This window comes from Ovis canadensis, chromosome 6, assembly GCF_042477335.2.
Source record: "Ovis canadensis isolate MfBH-ARS-UI-01 breed Bighorn chromosome 6, ARS-UI_OviCan_v2, whole genome shotgun sequence".
Classification (NCBI taxonomy): domain Eukaryota; kingdom Metazoa; phylum Chordata; class Mammalia; order Artiodactyla; family Bovidae; genus Ovis; species Ovis canadensis.
The window spans coordinates 131,791,463-131,813,518 of record NC_091250.1 but is presented as its reverse complement, the minus strand read 5'-3'; the positions used below and the strand labels follow the sequence as shown (position 1 = coordinate 131,813,518).

The window sequence follows — 22,056 nt, the reverse complement described above, 5'->3', positions numbered from 1 at the left end:
CTCATGTCCATTGTGTTGGTGATGTCATCCAACCATCTCATCCTCTATCATCCCCTTCTCCTGCCTTCAATCTTTCCCAGTGTCAGTGGGAAAGAGTTTGCAATGAGTCCATTCTTCACATCAGGTAACCAAAGTATTGGAGTTTCAGCTTCAGCATCAGTCCTTCCAATGAACACTCAGGATTGATTTCCTTTAGGATGGACTGGTTGGATCTCTTTGAAGACCAAGGGACTCTCAAGAGTCTTCTCCAACACCACGTTTCAAAGCATCAATTCTTCGGCACTCAGCTTTCTTTATAGTCCAACTCTCACATCCATACATGACTACTGGAAAAACCATAGCCTTGACTAGATGGACCTTTGTTGGCAAAGTAATGTCTCTGCTTTTTAACATGCTGTCTAAGTTGGTCACAGCTTTTCTTCTAAGGGGCAAGCATCTTTTGATTTCATGGCTGCAGTCACCATCTGCACTGATTTTGGAGCCCAAGAAAAGAAAGTCTGTCACTGTTTCCACTGTTTCCCCATCTATTTGCCATAAAATGATGGGACCAGAAGCCATGATCTTTGTTTTCTGAATGTTGAGTTTTAAGCCAACTTTTCACTCTCCTCTTTCACTTTCATCAAGAGGCTCTTTAATTCTTCCCCTTCTGCCATAAGGGTGGTGTCATCTGCATACCTGAGGTGATTGATATTTCTCCCGGCAATCTTAATTCCAGCTTGTGCTTCATTCAGTCCAGCATTTCTCATGATGTGCTCTGCATCGAAGTTAAATAAGCAGGGTGACAATATACCTTGAGGTACTCCTTTCCCGATTTGGAACCAGTCTGTTGTTCCATGTCCAGTTCCAACTGTTGCTTCTTGACCTGCATACAGATTTCTCTGGGGGCAGATCAGATGGTCTGGTATTCCCCTGTCTTGAAGAGTTTTCCATAGCTTGTTGTGATCTACACAGTCAAAGGCTTTGGCGTAGTCAATAAAGCAGAAGGAAATGTTTTTCTGGACCTCTCTTGGTTTTTGGATGATCCCGTGGAGGACATTGCTGACCATGCCTGTCTCCAGGCCTTCGGGGGCTGGCGTGTTCCTGCAGCATCCTTCCTGTGCCTGTCCATCTGCTGAGCTCCTGCTCATCCTTCAGGGTCAGCTCAGGAGCCGGCTCCTCCCGGAGGCCCGCCGAGCTCCTCTTTGCAACCCCATCCCCTTCCTTTGCTGCAGCGCTCAAGCCTTTCGTCCTGTCTCCCTCTCTGCTCAGCGCGCTTCCAGAGGGTAGGGGGCGGGGTCAGGGCTGTCTCCCCAGGCTCCAGCGCCCAGCCAGGATGGATGGCCCGTGGGCTCCCAGGAGTGACAGGAGGCTCTAACTCCATATCCGACCCCGTCTCTCTGAAGCCCAAAGACGCCTTCTTCCTGGTGGGGAGGGGCCCTTGGGCCTTCCTCTGCCTCTCTGTTTTGTTCCCCAGAAGCAATCTCCATGTCTCCTGCCCTCCCAGCCCAGAGCGCCTCCCCTCTGAACATCCAGGGGAACCACTGGCTTGGAGGGCCCAGACAGAGCCTCGGGGTGTCTGATGAGGAGGACTGCTCACAGACAGGCTGAGATAAGAAAAGAAACAGTCATTTTTTGGCACCTTCTTTAAAAGAAAACAACAGCATCAATATGTTAAAAATAAACTATTTTTACTTTAAAAGGGCAAAAACAACCCAAACGAACACAGAGCTAATGAAAAGGGCTTGGCTGAAAGTACTGGAGGCTTACTCATAGCTGTCCGCAGATGGAAATAATACAGACTGGGGCGGATCCGGTAGGGCTGGCTCCTTGCTGTGCACCAGGGACACGGTTCTCCCCTGGACACATCACGTGCGCTAACGACAGGCTGTCTGCCACGGGAGAGGGGGATCTGCACAAGCTGGCTGTGGTGGGGAGAAGTCAGGGACGGCTTCCTGGAGGAGGTGACCTGTCTGCCCAGAACTTTGAGGGGCATTCCAAGTAGAGTAAACGCCTTGGAGAACGACCCAGGGAGTGTGTGTGTGGGATCCATGGGTAAAAGGGACGTCCATGAATCAAAGACCGATGGGTTCAAATTTCACTTCTTTCCTTGGGAGATGTGAGCGCAAGCAAGCTACAACCTTTCTGGGACCAGTCTCCTCATTGACAAGTGAGCAGTGAGAAAGCATGGGAGGCCAAGCTGTAGCACAGTGGGGGGCTCCGTCCCTGCCTTGAGACCAGCAGCAGGGTGGGCCCCGAAGTCACATGCGTGGGGGCAGCCCAGGCTCTGGCCCAGCCACGCCCCGGTCCCTCCCAGGATGAAGATCGACTTGCAAATGTATATTCTGCGGGAGCCCCGAGCTTCATCGCTCATCAGCCGCCATCCCTGGCGGGGCTGTCCTCAAGCCCTGTCTTTCCGTAAGCCTAGGGGCTGGGAGGACCCGGCAGGGCTGGCCTCCTGGGCACTCTGAGCTTCAGGCTCCACCAGCCAGACAGAGACTGGGCTCCAGGCTCCCCAGAGTGAAACAGTGGGTCCTGGGCCCCCTGCTCCCCACTGCCTGCCGAACACTCACCTGTACCCCAGGAGGGGTCAGTGTGTTTGGGAGTCTGGAGGAGTCTTGGCTCCCCACCCCCACACCACTGGCCACCCTGAGCCTGTTACTGGGAGCAAACTGCAGAGACTGTACCCATTGCTTTTTTTTTTTTTCCCCAAACTTTAAACTTTTTATTTTGTATTGGGGTATAGCCGATTAACAGTGTTGTGATAGTTTCAGGAGACCAGCAAAGAGACTCAGGCATACATATACAAGGATCCATTCTCCCCAGCCCCCCGTCCCTTCCAGCCTGGCACAGAACACTGAGCAGATTCCGTGTGCTGTGCCGTAGGCCCTTGGTGGTTATCCCTTTTTAATAGAGCAGTGTGTACATGACCTCCCTGCAGTCCCTAGTTATCCCCGCCCCGCGGCAACTGTAAGTCCGTCTCTGTCTGCACGTCTTCCTTCCATTTTGTAAGTTCGTTTGTATCATTTCTTTTTGGAGAGGACATCACACAACATTTCTCCTTCTCTGTCTGGCTTACTCACGCAGTGTGACACTCTCCAGGTCCATCCGTGTTGCCGCAAATGGCATGATTTCATTCTTTTTAATGGCCGAGTAATATTCCATTGTATATACGGCGCTCATTGTTGCGAGGCGCTGGACAGAGCCAAAGGATGGCGTGCTGGGCGTGGCTGTGGGGCTCAGTAACTGCGGCAACTGCTCCCAGGTGGCACCGCCCCTGACCCCACGCAGCAGGGAGGCCACCGGGCTGGGTGGAACCAAACTCAGACACAGGCCACCCTCGCTGGGGGCTGTGTTAGTCTGCCCTGGGCGTGGTAACCAAGAGCCACAGGCGGGGTGACTTCAACCACAGACACTGATTTCTCATGGTCCTGAATGCTGGGGATCTGAGGTCAGGGTGTGGACAGCTCGGTTCCTCCCGAGGCTTCCCTGCTAGGCGTGTAGATGGCCATCTTCTCTGGCCTGTTCCTCCACGTGTGTCTAGGTCCTGATCTCTTCCCAGAAGGACGTTGGTCATGTCGGGTTAGGGCCACCCTGATCACCTCCAAACACAGTCATGCACTAAGCACTGGAGGCTGACATGTCAGCCCGTGAACCTGGGGATGCGATTCAGCACAGAGCAGCTCTTCTGCGGGAGGGACGGGGGCTCTCTCTCACTTCGGCGTCTGCTGCTTCTGGAGTCGGGGCCTGTCTCACACCTCTCGGTTGCTCTTGTCCGCTCAGCTGGGCCAAGGCCAGGACGTGTCACTTCCCCTCCTGCCCTCAATCTACTTTGGCTTGTGGGACCCCAGACTCCAATCTCCTGCTTGAGGTCTGGCCTGAGCGACTCCACTGGCCTCTGTGCACCAGAGGGCCTGGCAGGCTCAGGCTGCCCCTGCCTCGTGCCCGTCTGCCAGCCTCTTGAAGCTCAGTGGTCGGCAGAGCGTCTGGACCAGCCTGGATGGTAGGCTGGCTCTGTGCCATCCCTGTAGGCCACTGGCAGGCGGCACCTTCTCTTCCTGGCCCGGGACACGGGGTGGTGTGGGGTGGCAGGAAGCCTCGGGGTCTTGTGTCCCTGAAGATCCCAGCAGGAGTGGACAGTGCGGCCCTAAGGCCGGGAGCAAGTGGCCGTCCCCCCATGATGGAAGGTCTTCCGCCTGCTCCCCAGGAGAGGGTCTCCTCACACTCAGCCATCCGTGTGCGTTCCTCACTGTGGCTCTTGTCTGCATCCATGGACCCTCCAGCCCTGGGTGGGCTTGTGCCCTCAGAGTGGGCTTGAGGAGCCAGTCAGGCTTAGTGGGATTCGTTGAATAAATGAGTGAATGAATGAGTGAACAAATGAATGAGTGAGTGAATGAATGAATGAGTGAATGAATGTGTGAGTGAGTGAATGAATGAATGAGTGAATGAATGAATGAGTGAACAAACGCATGAGGGATGAGTGACTGCTGAGTGGGTGACTGAGTGAGTGAATGAGTGAGTGGGTGGGAGTGAGTGGACGTCTGCGTTTAATGATCTGAGGGGATTGGAAGCCTGCAGCTCCTCCGTTTTGTTAGTTCCAGGAGGACCACTGACACCCCGAGTTCTGTGCGCCGGTCCACGGCCCCGGCCAGACGGGACTGGCCTGGGGTGGGGGGCGGGGAGAAGAGTCACCGTCCACAGGACACAAACCCAGTGTGGGGGCACAGGTGTGAACTTACCTGCTGTGTGGCCCTGGTCGGCCACGGCCCCTCTCTGTGCTTATTTACCTGCAAAGCGGCATCTTCACAGGGCTGTTGTGAGGGTTAAATTACTGCACGGGCACGCGTGTGTGCCCAGGACGGTGCCTGGCACGGGGAAGGTCCACCAGGGGCCCTGGTTGTCACTCTCGGCCAGGCACTCTGTGGGCTGCCTCCCGTGTCCCCAGCTCTGGATCCTCTTGACGGCCCGTCGGCTGCTCGCCACTCTCCGCCCATGGCCTCTCTGCTCATCCTTCCAACTCCCCAGGGCGCTCCTGCCTCACGGCTCCCGGTGTCCACTTGGCTCACTGCCTCATCCCTGGGGTCTCTGCCCACAGGGCACCTCCTTCTGTAAAATGTGTCATCTAGAGGGAGTCGAGGTGGTGGCGGGGGAGTTTCTCTTCTTGAAGGCCCTGGAAAGAAGGTCTCAGGCAGATGGGGGACGTCCAGAGGGCAGAGGGCACCCAGGAGTGCCTCCAGAGCCTGAGTCATGTATGCATAAAGATCTTCATGACCCGGATAACCACGATGGTGTGACCACTTGTCTACAGCCAGACACCCTGGAATGTGAAGCCAAGTGGGCCTCAGGAAGCATCACTATGAACAAAGCTAGTGGAGGTGATGGAATTACAGTTGAGCTATTTCAAATCCTAAAAGATGATGCTATGAAAGTGCTGTACTCAATATGCCAGCAAATTTGGAAAACTCAGCAGCGGCCACAGGGCTGGAAAAAGTCAGTTCTCATTCCAATTTCAAAGAAAGGCAATGCCAAAGAATGCTCAAACTACTGCACAATTGCACTCATCTCACATACTAGTAAAGTAATGCTCAAAATTCTCCAAGCAGTATGTCAACCCTGAACTTCCAGATGTTCAAGCTGGCTTTACAAAAGGCAGAGGAACCAGAGATCAAATTGCCAATATCCACTGGATCATGGAAAAAGCAAGAGAATTCCAGAAAACATCTGCTTTAGTGACTATGCCAAAGCCTTTGACTGTGTGGATCACAACAAACTGTGGAAAATTTTGAAAGAGATGGGAATACCAGACCACCTGACCTGCCTCTTGAAAAACCTGTATGCAGGTCAGGAAGCAACAGTTAGAACTGGACATGGAACAACAGACTGGCTCCAAATAGGAAAAGGAGTATACAGTCAAGGCTGTATATTGTCACCTTGCTTATTTAACTTCTATGCAGAGTACATCATGAGAAACGCTGGGCTGGAAGAAGCACAAGCTGGAATCAAGATTGCCGGGAGAAATATCAATAACCTCAGATATGCAGATGACACCACCCTTCTGGCAGAAAGTGAGGAGGAGCTAAAAAGCCTTTCGATGAAAGTGAAAGAGGAGAGTGAAAAAGTTGGCTTAAAACTCAACATTCAGAAAACGAAGATCATGGCATTTGGTCCCATCACTTCATGGGAAATAGATGGGGAAACAATGGAGACAGTGGCTGACTTTATTTTTCTGGGCTCCAAAATCACTGAGGATGATGATTGCAGCCATGAAATTAAAAGATGCTTACTCCTTGGAAGGAAAGTAATGACCAGTCTGCTGCTGCTAAGTTGCTTCAGTCATGTCTCACTCTGTGCAACCCCACAGATGGCAGCCCATCAGGCTCCGCCGTCCCTGGGATTCTCCAGGCAAGAACACTGGAGTGGGTTGCCATGTCCTTCTCCAGTGTATGAGAGTGAAAAGTGAAACTGAAGTCGCCTAGTCGTGTCCGACTCTTAGCGACCCCATGGAATGCAGCCTACCAGGCTCCTCCATCCATGGGATTTTCCAGGGAAGAGTACTGGAGTGGGGTGCTATTGCGTTCTCTGAGACAGCATATTAAAAAGCAGAGACGTTACTTTGCCAACAAAGGTCCATCTAGTCAAGGCTATGATTTTTCCAGTAGTCATGTATGGATGTGAGAGTTGGACCATAAAGAAAGCTGAGCGCCAAGGAATTGATGCTTTTGAACTGTGATGTTGGAGAAGACTCTTGAGAGTCCCTTGGACTGCAAGGAGATCCAACCAGTCCATCCTAAAGGAAATCAGTCCTGAATATTCATTGGAAGGACTGATGTTGAAGCTGAAACTCCAATACTTTGGCCACCTGATGCGAAGAACTGACTCATTGGAAAAGACCCTGATTCTGGGAAACTTTGAGGCAGGAGGAGAAGGGGACAACAGAGGATGAGATGGTTGGATGGCATCACTGACTCAATGGACATGAGTTTGGGTAGACTCAGGGAGTTGGTGATGGACAGGGAGGCCTGGCGTGCTGCAGTCCATGGGGTCACAAACAGTCGAACACGACTGAGTGACTGAACTGAACTGAACTGAACTGGGGCAGGGAGGGCACAGCCAGGCCTGGCTCAGCAGCAGAGACTTTCCAGGTGGGCAGTCAGCCCAGGGCTCGGTCTCGAGGGCAGTGGGAGCCACAGAGGGCTGTGGGCAGCACCAGGAAGGAGTCAGAGCCTCCCCGGAGAAGGTGGCTGCTGGGGGCAGGCAGGCCCAGCATGGGCCAAGGTCGGCAGAGCTGGCAGGAAGGGCGTGTGCAGATGGCGAGACGCTCAGCGGCGGGGGCCGTGGCAGAGGCCATCTGACCTCGCTGGATGCAGAGGAGCCTCTTCCCTCTGTGCACACGCTGGGGCGGCCCGCCGGCCATCCTCTGCCAAGAGCCTGCTCCCCTCCCTCTGCCCAGGCCTGCGGGCACTGTTTCCCCATCTCTGTGGAGGGGACCTGGGCAAGGGGACTGAGAGCTCCGTGTGAGTGTGTGTGTGCCTATGGGTGTGTGCCTGTGTGTGTGTGTGTGTGTGTCTGTGTGTTTCTTTCTATGTGTGTGTCTGTGTGTGTGTGTATGTCTCTGTGTGTGTGTCTGTGTGTGTGTGTCTGTGTGTTTCTTTCTATGTGTGTGTCTGTGTGTGTGTGTGTCTCTGTGTGTGTCTCTCTGTGTGTGTCTGTGTGTGTGTCTGTGTGTTTCTATGTGTGTCTCTCTGTGTGTGTGTCTGTGTGTGTGTGTCTGTGTGTTTCTTTCTATGTGTGCGTCTGTGTGTGTGTGTATGTCTCTGTGTGTGTGTCTCTGTGTGTGTGTCTGTGTGTGTATATGTGTCTCTGTGTGTGTAAGACAGGAGACTGGGGGGAAGGAGGAAGGAGCAGGAAGTGGGGTGTCCCCCAGGTCAGCTCTGACCCCCATATTGTTCAGGTAATGAGCTCCTTGCCCAGGGAGGCATGTAAGCCCTCCTCCCATCTCCACCTCCCTCCTCCCTTACTCCTTTCCTCTTGAGGGGCTCCTGACGTCTGGAAAGCCCCCGCCATCTCTGCCCGGGCTCCTCTCACCCCGCTGTCTGCACAGGGGCAGGGCCTTGTCCTGTGGCCCCTAGGCAGTGAACACCCTGAGCAGGGAAGTCTGGAGGCTGGCCAGGCAGCCCTGCTTTCCTGATCCTGTCTCTGCTGGGATGTGGCCAAGCTGAGGAGGCAGGGAGGGGGCCTCTCGCCCATGGCCCCCCTTTAGCTGGCACGCAGACCCTCTTGTGCCCCCTGCGGTTGTGCCAGGCACCCTGGGAAGGGAGGGTCCACCCTGGCCTCTAGCAGAGGCAAACCATGGAGAAAAGACAAGTGGGAGAGTCTGCCCTTCTATGTATGGGGGTCCCTGGAGGGGCTGGAAACATGGGCTCGGGGAGACTGAGGCTGGGCAGAAGGGCCCTCACGCCCAGCCTCCCCTCAAAGGCAGGAGGTCTCCTGCTGAGGATGGAGCCCCTGCCCCTTGGGAGTCCAGGGCCTGCGAGATCTGGGGAGCATGGAGGCGCTCACGGGCGGAACCACCCTGGGCTCTGGGGAGGGGGGCAACAGAGCCTCATACAGTACCTGGGCTCAGGGACAAAGGGCCACGGGGGTCCAGCTGTCCACCAGGCCCATGCGGGCCACTGGACCAGCTGGGCACTCCCTTGCCTGCTCCCGGCAAGCAGGGCCCAGTGTGGGGAGCCTGGGGGCGCTGGGACCCCGTGGTGCCAAGGGTAGCTCTTGCCCAGTTTGAGTTTGTTTAGAGGGCGTGGGCTGGGGAGACGGTTTCAGAGGTCAGGACCTGGGCCAGTGGTCCCTGGGGCATCACCCTGCATGCATGATGGACCCAGGGCAGGCACGGCCTGGCCTGACCGGGGGGATGTTCTCTGCTGTCCCTCCTTCGGGCTCTTCGGTTTAGAGCACCCAGCTGGGCAGCGGAGGGGTAGGTGATCTCAGCAGGCGCTCCGGGGGTCAGGTGGTTGGGGGCATGTCCTGCCCACCCCACCTGGGCCCTTGCTTGCAGGGCCCAAGGCCTGGGCCTGGGCAGCTGGTCCGGTGGTGAGGGAGACTGGCCTGCAGGTTGCCATGGCAACTAGCTGCTTCTCTCTCCTGCAAGGGAGATGAGCCCGGGCCATCTTAGTGGACCCGGTTCCGGCCTCCAGCTGGGGGCACAGACTCCAGGCTCGTGGGAGAGCCCATGTTCTGAAGGGCCAGGCGTCTGGGCCGAGAAGCGGGCGACAGGCAAGCTCTCCCACCGTCGCCTGGGCCAGGGTCCTGTGGGATCGCAGAGCGCCGAGGGGCCGGGGTCCACGGCGGACTGTCCCTGCCTGGTCCCTGGGGCGGGGGTGGCTCCGGTGGAGATCCTCCCCTCCCCCACCACACCGAGTCTGGATCACAGATTCAGCCCCTCATCATTGGGGTCACAGAGCTGGATTCATCCCTCTTGTCAGCGTCTGGCCCCCTGGCTGGCAGTTTCACAGCCAGAAGCCAGGCCGCGTCCTCGGACACCTGCTCCCTCAGTCCTGGCCCCCGCAGGAGTCCCCGGGGCCAGAGAGTTCCCTTCCAAGCTTCGTTTTCATCTCGGCCTCCCCCTGGCCGGCCCGAGTCAGGCCTCGGCCGTCTGTCCTCTGGGCGATGGCCTGCGGTCGCCCCCGAGTCGCCCCCTCTGACACTCCGCCGCCCTCGCTGTGGGTCACTTGCTGAGAGCCCCTTATCGCCCCAGGACCGGGGCCAGGTTTCTTCGGCCGGGATGGCAGATGGCACCCTTGGCACAGCTCTTCACTCTGTCCTGAGTCCAAGCCCTTTGCCACCAGACTGCTTTCCTGATGGAAGAAGGAGCGGGCGTCTGGGACCCTTGGGGGGCGGCTTTCTTCCTCTCCCCCTGTTTCTCGGTCACTGTCCTGGGAAGGGCATCCCGGCCAGGCCGCCGGGCTCCGGGGGGATGGGAGCACGTGGAGCACACCCAGACCCAAGCGGCGGCTCAGAGCTGGCCTCCCTGCTCAAGCCCAGCCTTGATCAGCCGACAGGAGGGCCGGGCTTGTCTGCCAAGGAGGGCGTCGCCAGGCAGTACCTGCGGAACTGCTGACAAGGCCTCTGAGACCTCGGTTCAGTTCAGTTCAGTCGCTCAGTCGTATCTGACTCTTTGTGACCCCACGGACTTGGAGTGTCTCCAGAGCCTGGGTTGTGAATGTGTAAAGATCTTCACGACCCGGATAATCACGATGGTGTGATCACTCACCTACAGCCAGACATCCTGGAATGTGAAGCCAAGTGGGCCTTAGGAAGCATCACTTCAACAAAGCTAGGGGAGGTGATGGAATTCCAGCTCAGCTATCTCAAATTCTGAAAGATGATGCTGTGAAAGTGCTGCACTCAATATGCCAGCAAATTTGGAAGCCTCTGAGACCTCTGCCCCACCCCAAACGTCATCTTCCCCAGGCAGCCTGCACGCTGGGCACTACCCGTGCGCCCACGGCCACCACTGCCCAGAAACGTGCAATGATTACCCCTCACTCCACTGTCCGCCCCCGCCCCGCCCCATGTGGCCAGAGCTCCAGCCATCTGGAATACTTGAGCCCAAGGCTCTCTTCTCTCCAGCTGCTCAGTGCAGGAATGGGAGGAGGAGGGCATGGCTGGTGGGATCTTAGTTCCTCCACCAGGGGTCACACCCACACCTGCACTGTAAGCTCGGAGTGTAGCCACTGGACCCCCAGGGAATTCCCTCTGTGTTCTTTGAAGAGTCAGAAATTGATTGCAAGCAGCGTGAGAGGAAACCACATCATTCCCCAGACAAGGCACAGTTCCCTGGGGCCCTGAAGCTCCGCAGGGGCTGTGAATTCCCTGCCCCTGGACTGCTTCCTCAAGGGGATGCCGGGGCCTCAGCAGAGCTCCCAGGAAAGAGCCCGAGGTCAGCACCCCTGGACTGACTTTCTCAGGAAACAGATTAGAGAGGACTGCAAAAGAGACTCTTGGAGGGCACAACAGAGCCTTGTGCACCGGGACCCAGGAGGAGCAGTGACCCCCCAGGAGCCTTGCCTGTGGGGGTCCAAGAGTCTCCGGTGAAGGCGTGGGTCTCTGCAGGGAAGAAGTGGTCTGCTGCAGGGTTGGGGGCCCGGACTGCAGCAGTGCGTGCCTGGGATCTTCATTACCTCCACGTAGTTTGGTGCCAGGTAAAGAGCAGGGAGGGAACACAGCCCCGTCCATCAACAGAAAGTTGGACTAAAGATTTACTGAGCATGGCGCCAGCCATCAGAACAAGACCCAGTATCCCCCTCAGTCAGTCTATCCCATCAGGAAGTTTCCATAAGCCTCTTAAACTTCTCCATCAGAGGGCTGACAGTGAAAACCACCATCACAGAAAACTAACCAATCTGATCATATGAACCACAGCCTTGTCTAACTCAATGAGACTATGAGCCATGCTGTGTGGGGCCACCCAAGACAGACAGGTCATGGTGGAGAGGTCTGACAGAATGTGGTCCACTGGAGAAGGGAATGGCAAACCACTTCAGTATTCTTGCCTTGAGAACCCCATGAACAGTAGGAAAAGGCAAAAAGATAGGATACTCAAAGAGGAACTCCCCAGGTCAGTAGGTGCCCAATATGCTACTGGAGATCAGTGGAGAAATAACTCCAGAAAGAATGAAGGGATGGAGCCAAAGCAAAAACAATACCCAGTTGTGGATGTGACTGGTGATAGAAGCAAGGTCCGATGCTGTAAAGAGCAATATTGCATAGGAACCTGGAATGTCAGGTCCATGAATCAAGGCAAATTGGAAGTGGTCAAACAAGAGATGGCAAGAGTGAACGTCGACATTCTAGGAATCAGAGAACTAAAATGGACTGGAATGGGTGAATTTAACTCAGATGACCATTATATCTACTACTGTGGGCAGGAATCCCTCAGAAGAAATGGAGTAGCCATCATGGTCAACAAAAGAGTCCAAAATGCAGTACTTGGATGCAATCTCAAAAACGACAGAATGATCTCTGTTCATCTCCAAGGCAAACCATTCAATATCACAGTTATCCAAGTCTATGCCCTGACCAGTAACGCTGAAGAAGCTGAAATTGAATGGTTCTATGAAGACCTACAAGATCTTTTAGAATTAACACCCAAAAAAGATGTCCTTTTCATTATAGGGGACTGGAATGCAAAAGTAGGAAGTCAAGAAACACCTGGAGTAACAGGCAAATTTGGCCTTGGAATGTGGAATGAAGCAGGGCAAAGGCTAATAGCGTTTTGCCAAGAGAACGCACTGGTCATAGCAAACACCCTCTTCCAACAACTCAAGAGAAGACTCTACACATGGACATCAACAGATGGTCAACACTGAAATCAGACTGATTATATTCTTTGCAGCCAAATATGGAGAAGCTCTATATAGTCAGCAAAAACAAGACAAGGAGCTGACTGTGGCTCAGATCATGAACTCTTTATTGCCAAATTCAGACTTAAATTGAAGAAAGTGGGGAAAACCACTAGACCATTCAGGTATGACCTCAATCAAATCCCTTATGCTTATACAGTGGAAGTGAGAAATAGATTTAAGGGCCTAGATCTGATAGACAGAGTGTCTGATGAACTATGGAATGAGGTTCATGACACTGTACAGGGACAGGGACTATCCCCAAGAAAAAGAAATGCAAAAAAGCAAAATGGCTGTCTGGGGAGGCCTTACAAATAGCTGTGAAAAGAAGAGAAGCAAAAAGCAAAGGAGAAAAGGAAAGATATATGCATCTGAAAGCAGAATTCCAAAGAATAGCAAGGAGAGCCTTCCTTAGCGATCAGTGCAAAGAAATAGAGGAAAACAATAGAATGGGAAAGACTAGAGATTTCTTCAAGAAAATTAGAGATACCAAGGGAACATTTTATGCAAAGATGGGCACAATAAAGGACAGAAATGGTATGGACCTAACAGAAGCAGAAGATGTTAAGAAGAGGTGGCAAGAATACACAGAAGAACTGTTCAAAAAAGATCTTCATGACCCAGATAATCATGATGGTGTGATCACTCACCTACAGCCAGACATCCTGGAATGTGAAGTCAAGTGGGCCTCAGGAAGCATCACTACAAACAAAGCTAGTAGAGGTGATGGAATTCCAGTTGAGCTATTTCAGATCCTAAAAGATGATGCTGTGAAAGTGCTGCATTCAAGATGCCAGCAAATTTGGAAAACTCAGCGGCAGCCACAGGACTGGAAAAGGTCAGTTTTCATTCCAATCCCAAAGAAAGGCAATGCCAAAGAATGCTCAAACTACTGCACAATTGCACTCATCTCACACACTAGCAAAGTAATGCTCAAAATTCTCCAAGCCAGGCTTCAACAGTACATGAACCGTGAACTTCCAGATGTTCAACTGGATTTAGAAAAGACAGAGAAACCAAAGATCAAATTGCCAACATCCGCTGTATCGTGGGAAAAAGCAAGAGAGTTACAGAAAAACATCTCTTTCTGCTTTAGTGACTATGCCAAAGCCTTTGACTGTGTGGATCACAATAAACTGTGGAAAATTCTGAAAGAGATGGGAATACCAGACCACCTGACCTGCCTCTTGAGAAACCTATATGCAGGTCAAGAAGCAACAGTTAGAACTGGACATGGAACAACAGACTGGTTCCAAATTGGGAAAGGAGTACGTCAAGGCTGTATATTGTCACCCTACTTATTTAACTTATATGCAGAGTCCATCATGAGAAACGCTGGGCTGGATGAAGCACAAGCTGGAATCAAGATTGCCGGAAGAAATATCAATAACCTCAGATATGCAGATGACACCACCCTTATGGCAGAAAGTGAAGAACTAAAGAGCCTCCTGATGAAAGTGAAAGAGGAGAGTGAAAAAGTTGGCTTAAAGTTCAACATTCAGAAACAAAGATCATGGCATCCAGTCCCATCACTTCATGGGAAATAGATGGGGAAACAGTGGGAACAGTGTCAGACTTTGTTTTGGGGGGCTCCAAAATCACTGCAGATGGTGATTGCAGCCATGAAATTAAAAGACGCTTACTCCTTGGAAGAAAAGTTATGACCAACCTAGATAGTATATTAAAAAGCAGAGACATTACTTTGCCAACTAAGGTCTGTCTAGTCAAGGCTATGGTTTTTCTAGTGGTCGTGTATGGATGTGAGAGTTGGACCATAAAGAAGGCTGAGCACCAAAGAACTGTGGTGTTGGAGAAGACTCTTGAGAGTCCCTTGGACTTCAAGGAGATCCAACTCAGTCCATCCTAAAGGAAATCAGTCCTGAATATTCATTGGAAGGACTGATGTTGAAGCTGAAGCTCCAGTAATTTGGCCACCTGATGTGGGAGCTGACTCATTGGAAAAGACCCTGATGTTGGGAGGGACTGGGGGCAGGAGGAGAAGGGGGCGACAGAGGATGAGATTGTTGGATGGCATCAGCGAATCAATGGATGTGAGTCTGAGCAGGCTCTGGGGGTTGGTGAAGGACAAGGAGGCCTGGCGTGCTGTGGTCTGTGGGGTGGCAGAGAGTTGGACATGCCTGAGCGCCTGAGCAGCAGCAGCTAGCATACGGTGTCTGGTGTGACGATCTGGGGAGAGGCGGGAGGAAACACGCGCTTTTCCTTGCGTCTGGAGGGTTTACTTGTGCTGCCACGCACAGAGCTCCCGGCGTGCTGAGCAGCACCCGGTCCTCCCCGTCGAGGGCCCTGAACACCTTGCCACCTGTCTTGGCAAGGGTCCCCCTCGCCCAGGTCATGGCGAGTTGGACAGGCTCCTCCCCTCCCTCCATGCATCCCCTTCCTGGCCCGGTTCACTCCAAAGGTGCCGCTTGCTCCCTGTCTTCCCAGGTCTGCCAGCCCCTCCTGTGGTTCGTATTCTGGAACCTGCCTGCTAGATGGAAGAGTGGGCTCTGGGTCCAGGCAGAGTCTCGGTGAGCGGGGGGCCGATCCGCTTCCAGGCTGCGTGTCCAGGTGAGAAAGGAGTGATGGGCCAAGCGTGCTGGCTGGCACGGGTCCCGGCGTCCGTGGAGACTCAGCGCATTTGGCCCTTGTGCTGGACTCACCAGCCCTGCCGCTTGGCAGCTGGCATTGTTTCTGGCTGGGCCAGGTTTGGGGCCTTAATTAAAAATGTTCTTGGATCGCTGCCTCCTGCTGAGAATGGGAAAAGCCAGATGAAGACCACAGCAAAACAAATACCATTTGTTAGAAGGCTTTGAGTGGCTGCTGGGGCCACCAGAACCCCAAGCACGCAGGACATGCTGGATGGGAAAGCAGGGAGGTGAACAGGCTGATGGGGCTTACTAGGGGACACTAGTGGTAAAGAACCCGGCTGCCAGTGCAGGAGACGCAAGAGAAATGGGTTCGATCCCTGGGTGGGGAAGATCCCCTGGAGGAGGGCATGGCAATCCACTCCAGTATTCTTGCCTGGAGAAATCCATGGACAGAGGGGCCTGACAGACTGTACTCCATAGGACTGCAAAGAGTCGGACGCGACTGAAGCGACCTGGCACGCACAAAAGCACGACCAGGCTGGCATGTGTGTGATGGCCTCCGGCACAGGGGGTAGGGGGGTGGGGCGGGGGGTGGGGCGGGAGCAGAAGAATGCAGCAGAAGCAGTCTTTGTAGACAGCAGCCAGTGTTTGCAGACTAATGAAATGCTTGAATCTGCAGATTTCAGAAGCGCAGCGACTGCCAAGAAGAAAGACAAGCACTCCTGGCCCATCCCGGCGAAGCTGCGGGAGAACCCAGGCAGGAGGGACGGGGCTGCAGCGGGGGTGAGACTTCGGTGGGAGGCCTGCAGGTAGCAGGCAGGGTACCGGGGGCGTGCACGGAGAGTGGAGAATGGCAAGCCCCCGTGCGGGCAGCCCAGCATCCCCTCCAACACCCACAGGGGTGATGGCCAGCAAGTCCTGGAGGGCCTGCAGGGGCGGGTGGATGGCAGCGGTGGCTGGTGAGGGGGAGGGCTGGGAATCAGAGACACTGACGGCTCTCTGACCGCTGTTCCTGCCCAGCCTGGGTGACCTGCCCTGGCTCTTCATCCTGCCCGAAAGCGGCCGCATGACCCATCCTCACCTCCCCAGCCACGACAATCACCCATCCATGGCCTTCTTGCTCAGTCTTCAAGACGCAACTCAAGCACCGCCTTCCCCAGGCAGGCTTCCTGGATGCCCTCTGTCCTGCAGCTCCAGCACTGCCCTTGGGCGCGGTAGTCGCACAGGGTTTGACCTGTAAGGATGCAGCCTATTTACTATGTGCGTCTTCTGTCTCCCTACGAATACCAAGTATTTGAAGGCAGGCTTGGATCTGCAAGCGTGTCCTGGCTTTCTCTCCCTGGTACCTGACCTCCTGCTGGGGAGGAGGCGGGGCAGCAACCTGGCAACAGGTGCCTGACGCTGGGTGAGCTGTGACGGGCTGGGGAAGAGGGTGCGGCAGAAAGGTGGGGACCAGTCCTCGCGGTGGAGCCTCAGGGCGGGAAAAGGGGCCGATCATCTCCCGGATTCACTTCCTGCTTCACCGCAGCCTCTGCCGGGCATTCCAGTGTCTTTCCCAGTCTTCTTTCTGTGTGGTTGTCCCTCAGATTTTCTGCAATTGGTCTGCAAGTGGGAAGCACCCAGGCTGCTGTGTTTGAGGCAGACAGCCCCTTGGAGAGCGGGCCCTGGGCGGTGAATTCCCATGAGCAGGGGGGCTCAGCTGGGTGACGTGCACTCTCAGGGTGACGCTGGCATCCTCCGGCACACCCGAGGGCTGTCTCTTCCTGGGCGGTTGTACTAGTCAGCTCAGGCTAAGTAACAAAAGTACTGCTAACTGGGAGGTTCAAACAGCAGAAATTTATCTTCTCACCACCCTGGAGGCAGGGAGTCTGGGATCAAGATGCGGACACGCCGGTTTCTTGTGGGCCTCTCTCTCTGGTTTGTAGAAAGGCATCCTTTCTCTGGGTCCGTTTGTGCGTGTCTGTGTCCTAATCTGATAAGGACACCAATCAAATTAGATTAGGACCCACCCCAATGACCTCGTATTACTTCACTCACCTCTTTAAAACCCCTCTCTGAGCATAGTCACATTCCAAGGTCCTAGGTGTTAGGGTCTCGGTATATGGATTTGGGGCACACTTCAGCCCACCAGCCCTGGCAACTCAGCTGGTAAAGAATCCGCCTGTAATGAAGGAGACCTGGGTTCAATCCCTGGGTTGGGAAGATCCCCTGGAGAAGGGACAGGCTACCCGCTCCAGTATTCTTGGGCTTCCCTTGTGCTTCAGCTGGTAAAGAACCCGCCTGCAATGCAGGAGGCCTGGGTTCGATCCCTGGGTTGGGAAGATCCCCTGGAGAAGGGAACGGCTACCCACTCCAGTGTCCTGGCCTGGAGAATCCCATGGACAGTCCATGGGGTCACAGAGTCGGATGCAACTGAGTGACTTTCACTTTCTTTCTTTTTTCAGCCCATCAAGCTGGGTGCAAGGTTCTTGGGCCACAGTGAAAGGTGGTGACGGGTTTCAGTGGCACAGAAGGAGCGGGGAGTGTGACTGTCAGCCCCAAAGGCACTGCGGCACGGCAGAAGGATGCGGGGGTCTCCTCTGGAGCCCGGACACAGGGTCGCCTGATGGGGGTGGGTGCAGGTGAGGGGCAGTCCTACGATGATTCTCTCCCCAGTTTCCCCGGCGTGGGTCACGCGTCTGATGCAGGGGCTGGTGGTTCTGTGCACGTGGCTCTCTCCGTGGATGGCTTTCTCTTCAGCAGGAAGTCTCAGGGTCTGTCAAGGGCTGCTGGCCAAACAGTCTTTCAGATCAGGAGCATTTTTCAAACTCCCAAGTTGAATGCCAAGCATATTTCTTTAGTCTCTTAAAAATTGCATTAGCTCTTCCAGCTATAGACTTATGCCTGCTGACAGTTCTGGCTCTATCTCATATGTTTGGCTCTTTAGTACCTTATATTTATTTTTATTTTAAACAATACATCATTTCATATCCGTCTTGCTCCAAAACTTCTGACTAGTACAAAAGTGGGTGACTTTTCTGCTTAAACTTTTATTGTTTGTAGATTCGTCACATGGTGATAAGGAAACAAGAGCTGTATAATCTTCTGTCTCCAGCACTGGTTGAGATCGACGTTCAGTCCACGGGAATCTGAGTGTGCCCTCACCAGGGTGCCCGCCTCGCCCACCTGCTGGCTCGTCTCGGCCTGCCGCTCTTGCTTATCTGGCCCACAGAGCAGACCTTGTCCTGCCTCCCTGCAGGGATAATCATGTTCCTTTCCTCTGGCGTTTTCTTGCTGTCTTGATCAGCTCACAAATGTTTCTTATCACTCTCCGTCTTCATTTGCATATTTGAACAATGTAAAAATGGCCCCCCCATGTTCACATGGAGTGTTTTTTTGCTATAAACTCAATGTTTCTTGACTAACACAGCTTTCTGTATTTTTTTCGATCTGTGCTCTTTCTTATCTTTTAATTTTATACTCTCCTGCGTTACTGTGTTTTCTGATATCTCTCATATGTAGTAAGACATTGCAGCGTTGTTAAAAAAAAAGAAGCAGAAATCCTGATATGAGTTCTTGACATCGTTTTAATCCTTTCCTCCTTCCCTTTCCTTGTGGGGCTGTAGTTTCTTTTCTTTTCTTTTTTTTTTTAGAAACTGAAGTACAGCTGATTTGCAATGTTGTGTTAGTTTCAAGCGTGTAGCACTCTAATCCGGTGAGTCACTCTTTTTCAGACTCTTTGTCTTAGAGGTTTCTGTTTTGTCTTTTTCTGTCCACAGCTTTTTCCCTTTTAGGAAAGAATATCTGTTGGCATGGTTTAGAAGGCAGACATCACGCTTTTTATTCTTTTTTTTTTTTTTTAAACAAACAGTCCTAAATGTATGTTTCTCTGATAATCAAAATCTAAAGAATAATTTTTGACCCCCTTCTATGGAGGACAGAAGGCTTTCCCCTTTCTCCTTTTTAAAAAATTGCTTATTTTTATTTTTAAACATTTTTTGGCTGCATCTCCCGGCATGTGGGATCTTAGTTCTCCAATCAGGAAAGGAACCCCTGCCCCCTGAAGTGGAAGGCAGGCTCTTAACTGCTGGCCCACAGGGGAAGAACCTTCTCTTCCTCTTCATCCCTTCTCTAAGTTCATCGAAGTCCTCAGAACCTGGAAGCCTCACTCTTCCTGCTTCAACGTTTAAATCACCCTGAGGTGATAGAGGCATTCTGTTTGGTTGGCACTGCTGTATTAATAACTTCGTTTTAAATCAGTGTCGGCAGCAATGCTCTCCCCAGTGGGTAGTGCTTTCCTTCTCTTCTTTCTGCCTGGCTCCCACTTCCCCGACACGCGCTTTCTAGCACGACGCCTCCTTGTCGTATGATTTGAAACGGATCCCGTGGGTCTTTGAAGAATCACGTTTGTGGGGGCATCTTTCCGATCTTAGGTCCTGATGCTTCCTACACAGACGTGCCGCCCTCTGGCAGCCTTCATTTTGGTGGGAAACGTGAGTGTAACTTGCCTGCAGCTTCTTTCAAGATCACCTACTTATTTTTCCTCTTGGGAGCTTTTCAGACGCCTCGATTTTCCGCTGGTCTTCACCAGAACTAACACCGGTGTTCAGATATCTCTCCTCCTAGTGAGGAAACCCCTTCTGCCGGGAGAGTGTTATTCTTCCCAGTTAAAGGGATCCCGGACGAGCCCCCAAATGTTGTGCCCAGAGTCCGAGTCCCCAAAACTGAGAGAATAAGACATCCACAGCAATGCAAAAGCATGAAGGGGTTTATTGCTAGCTCGACATAGGGCTCAAGTCTCATCCAGCGCAGTGGAGTCTTGAGGAGAGCCCTGAGCCCCGAATCACATCTACTTTTATACAGACGGTTCTTTGTTCCTGTAACAGCATAGCTGATTGGTTAAACCCTATGCGCGCGCGGGACTTTAAACCTCGCATCCCTATCTGGATTGGCTCAGGTCTGGCGCGGGCTGGGTGGGGGCTACGGGGATTTTTTCTGATTGGTCGAGCCACACTGCCGGCGGGAGTTCCCAGTGCCTCAGCTTTTCTAGAGACTGAACCTCAGGCCTAGCCTGCCCCTTAGAGCCTGTCCTGGCTTCAGTTTGGTCCTAACAGCCTGACCACATTTTGCTGCTCTGTCTGAGTTTTCACTTTTCCCTGCAGCCTTGTTTCTGGGTGTTTCTGCCGCTTCCTTTTCTATCTCCTTTGGGAGTTCCTAGTAATTGGGGTCAGGCGATGTGAGACCAGAGGATGAGATGGCTGGATGGCATCACTAACTTGATGGATGTGAGCTTGAGCAAGCTCTGGGATTTGGTGATGGACAGGGACGCCTGGCAAGCTGCAGTCTGTGGGGTCACAAAGAGTCGGACACGACTGAGCGACTGAACTGATGTGAGACCACCATCCTCCCTGGCTTCTTGCTTCCATGTTTTTCTTTTCTTTTTCGTTTGCATTTTGAAAATGTTTCTCAGACTCTCCCTCTGTATCACGGTTTTGCTTTTCTCCAGCTTCCAGCCTGCCGTCAAGCCTGCCATCTCTTCCTCCCTTAAAGGTTTGATTACAGCCACTGCGTTGCGTTTCTTCAGATCCAGAGAGGGGCTTATCTTGGGTTCTATTTGGGGTTCTGTTGCTTTGAGCTGTGATGAAAGAAAAGCGAGTTTGAGCCTTGAAAGTGTGAGGACAGGAGAGCGCAGATAGCCGGCTGGCTCGGGTCAGCGGCGCCCAGCCTCTCGGTCTGGTTTTCATCCTGGTCTGGTTTTCATCCTGGTCCGGTTCAGCGTCGTGCGTGCTAAGTCGCTCAGTCGTGTCTGACTCTTTGCGACCCCATGGACTGTAGCCCTCCAGGTTCCTCTGTCCATGGGATCCTCCAGGCAAGGATACTGGAGTGGGTTGCCACGCCCTCCTCCAGGGGATCTTCCCGACCCCAGGATCGAACTCAGGTCTCTTAAGTCTCCTGCACAGTGTCCCGTCCGTCTAGAGACAGAGCTGTGGGGCCACGCCTCTCTCCCTTTCCTCCGTGGATGTAGGAGCTGCTGGAAGCTGCATCAGAGCCCAGGCCCGGCTGAGCCAGACTTCCGTGTGGGTCTTGCTCTGAGCTGCAGTGCTGTGTGGACATGTCACAGGAGCCTGGCACATCCTCCAGAGGGCGGGTGCCCCAGGCTAGGAGGGCTGCCTGCCTCAGACAGGCCCCCTCCCTTTCTCTCCACTGCACCCCAAATCTGCGCCTCTGTTCCAAGGGTCTGGAGCAATGGTCTGAGGGTGACATAATGTTTGCAAAATACATGGAGCTGTGCCCAGCTTGTCATAAATGTTTAATACACTTCAGCTACTTTTGTTGTTAACTCAAAAACCCCACTTTTACTGCAGTCGAACGTACTGCATAGACATGAACGCATCACCGTGGATTTAACTGTGTGCCTCCAAGATTCATATGCTGAAGTCTTAACCCCCAGGGCCCCAGAACGTGGCCTTATTTGGTAATGGGGTTGATGCAGTCATCATTAGTGAAGATGAGGCCGTTAGTGTGGGCTCTTACCTGGTCTGACCCGTGTCTCTGTCAAAAGGGGCGTATGGATGCAGACACACCCAGGGAGGAGGCCACATGAGAATGGAGCCGGGAATCAGAGCGATGTTCCCACAAGCCGAGGACCGTGGGAGATGCTGGCAACCACCAGAAGCCTGGAGAGAGGCCTCGGGAGGGACCAGCCCTGCCGACACCTCGATCTCGGACTTCTGGTCTCTGGAACCGAGACAGTTTCTGCTGTCTAGGTCCCCGGTCTGTGTTACAGCACCCCAGGACACTAATACATGCCTACCCCTTCTCCAGGGTATCTTTCTGACCTAGGAATCGAACCGGGGTCTCCTGCAGGCAGATTCTTTACCAACTGAGCTATCAGGGAAGCCCACAGTAGCACACATATCTGTATATTTCGCATCGTAAGTGGGTTTTTATGAGCCGGACACGCTGTGTAGCCGGCACAGAGCTCAGGTTAAGAGAAGGAGCACCGAGCACCCAGCAGATGCTTCCTTCCAGCCCCGGGGGTAGGGCTGGGTTTCCTGCCCTCGCGCCTCACTCCCCGGGGGGCCGGGTGGTGTGTGAGTCCTCCTCTCCCTCCT

At 53.5% G+C, this 22,056-nt stretch overlaps 1 long non-coding RNA gene across 1 annotated transcript; it reads left to right on the top strand.

Annotated features, from left to right (window-relative positions):
• Nucleotides 1–15,560: 15,560 nt before the first annotated feature.
• LOC138442949 (uncharacterized) lies at nucleotides 15,561–18,508 on the top strand. The gene is made up of 3 exons (XR_011257941.1): nucleotides 15,561–15,745; nucleotides 17,407–17,583; nucleotides 18,005–18,508. It is a non-coding gene; the product is annotated as an uncharacterized lncRNA (long non-coding RNA).
• The last annotated feature ends 3,548 nt before the right edge of the window (nucleotides 18,509–22,056 follow it).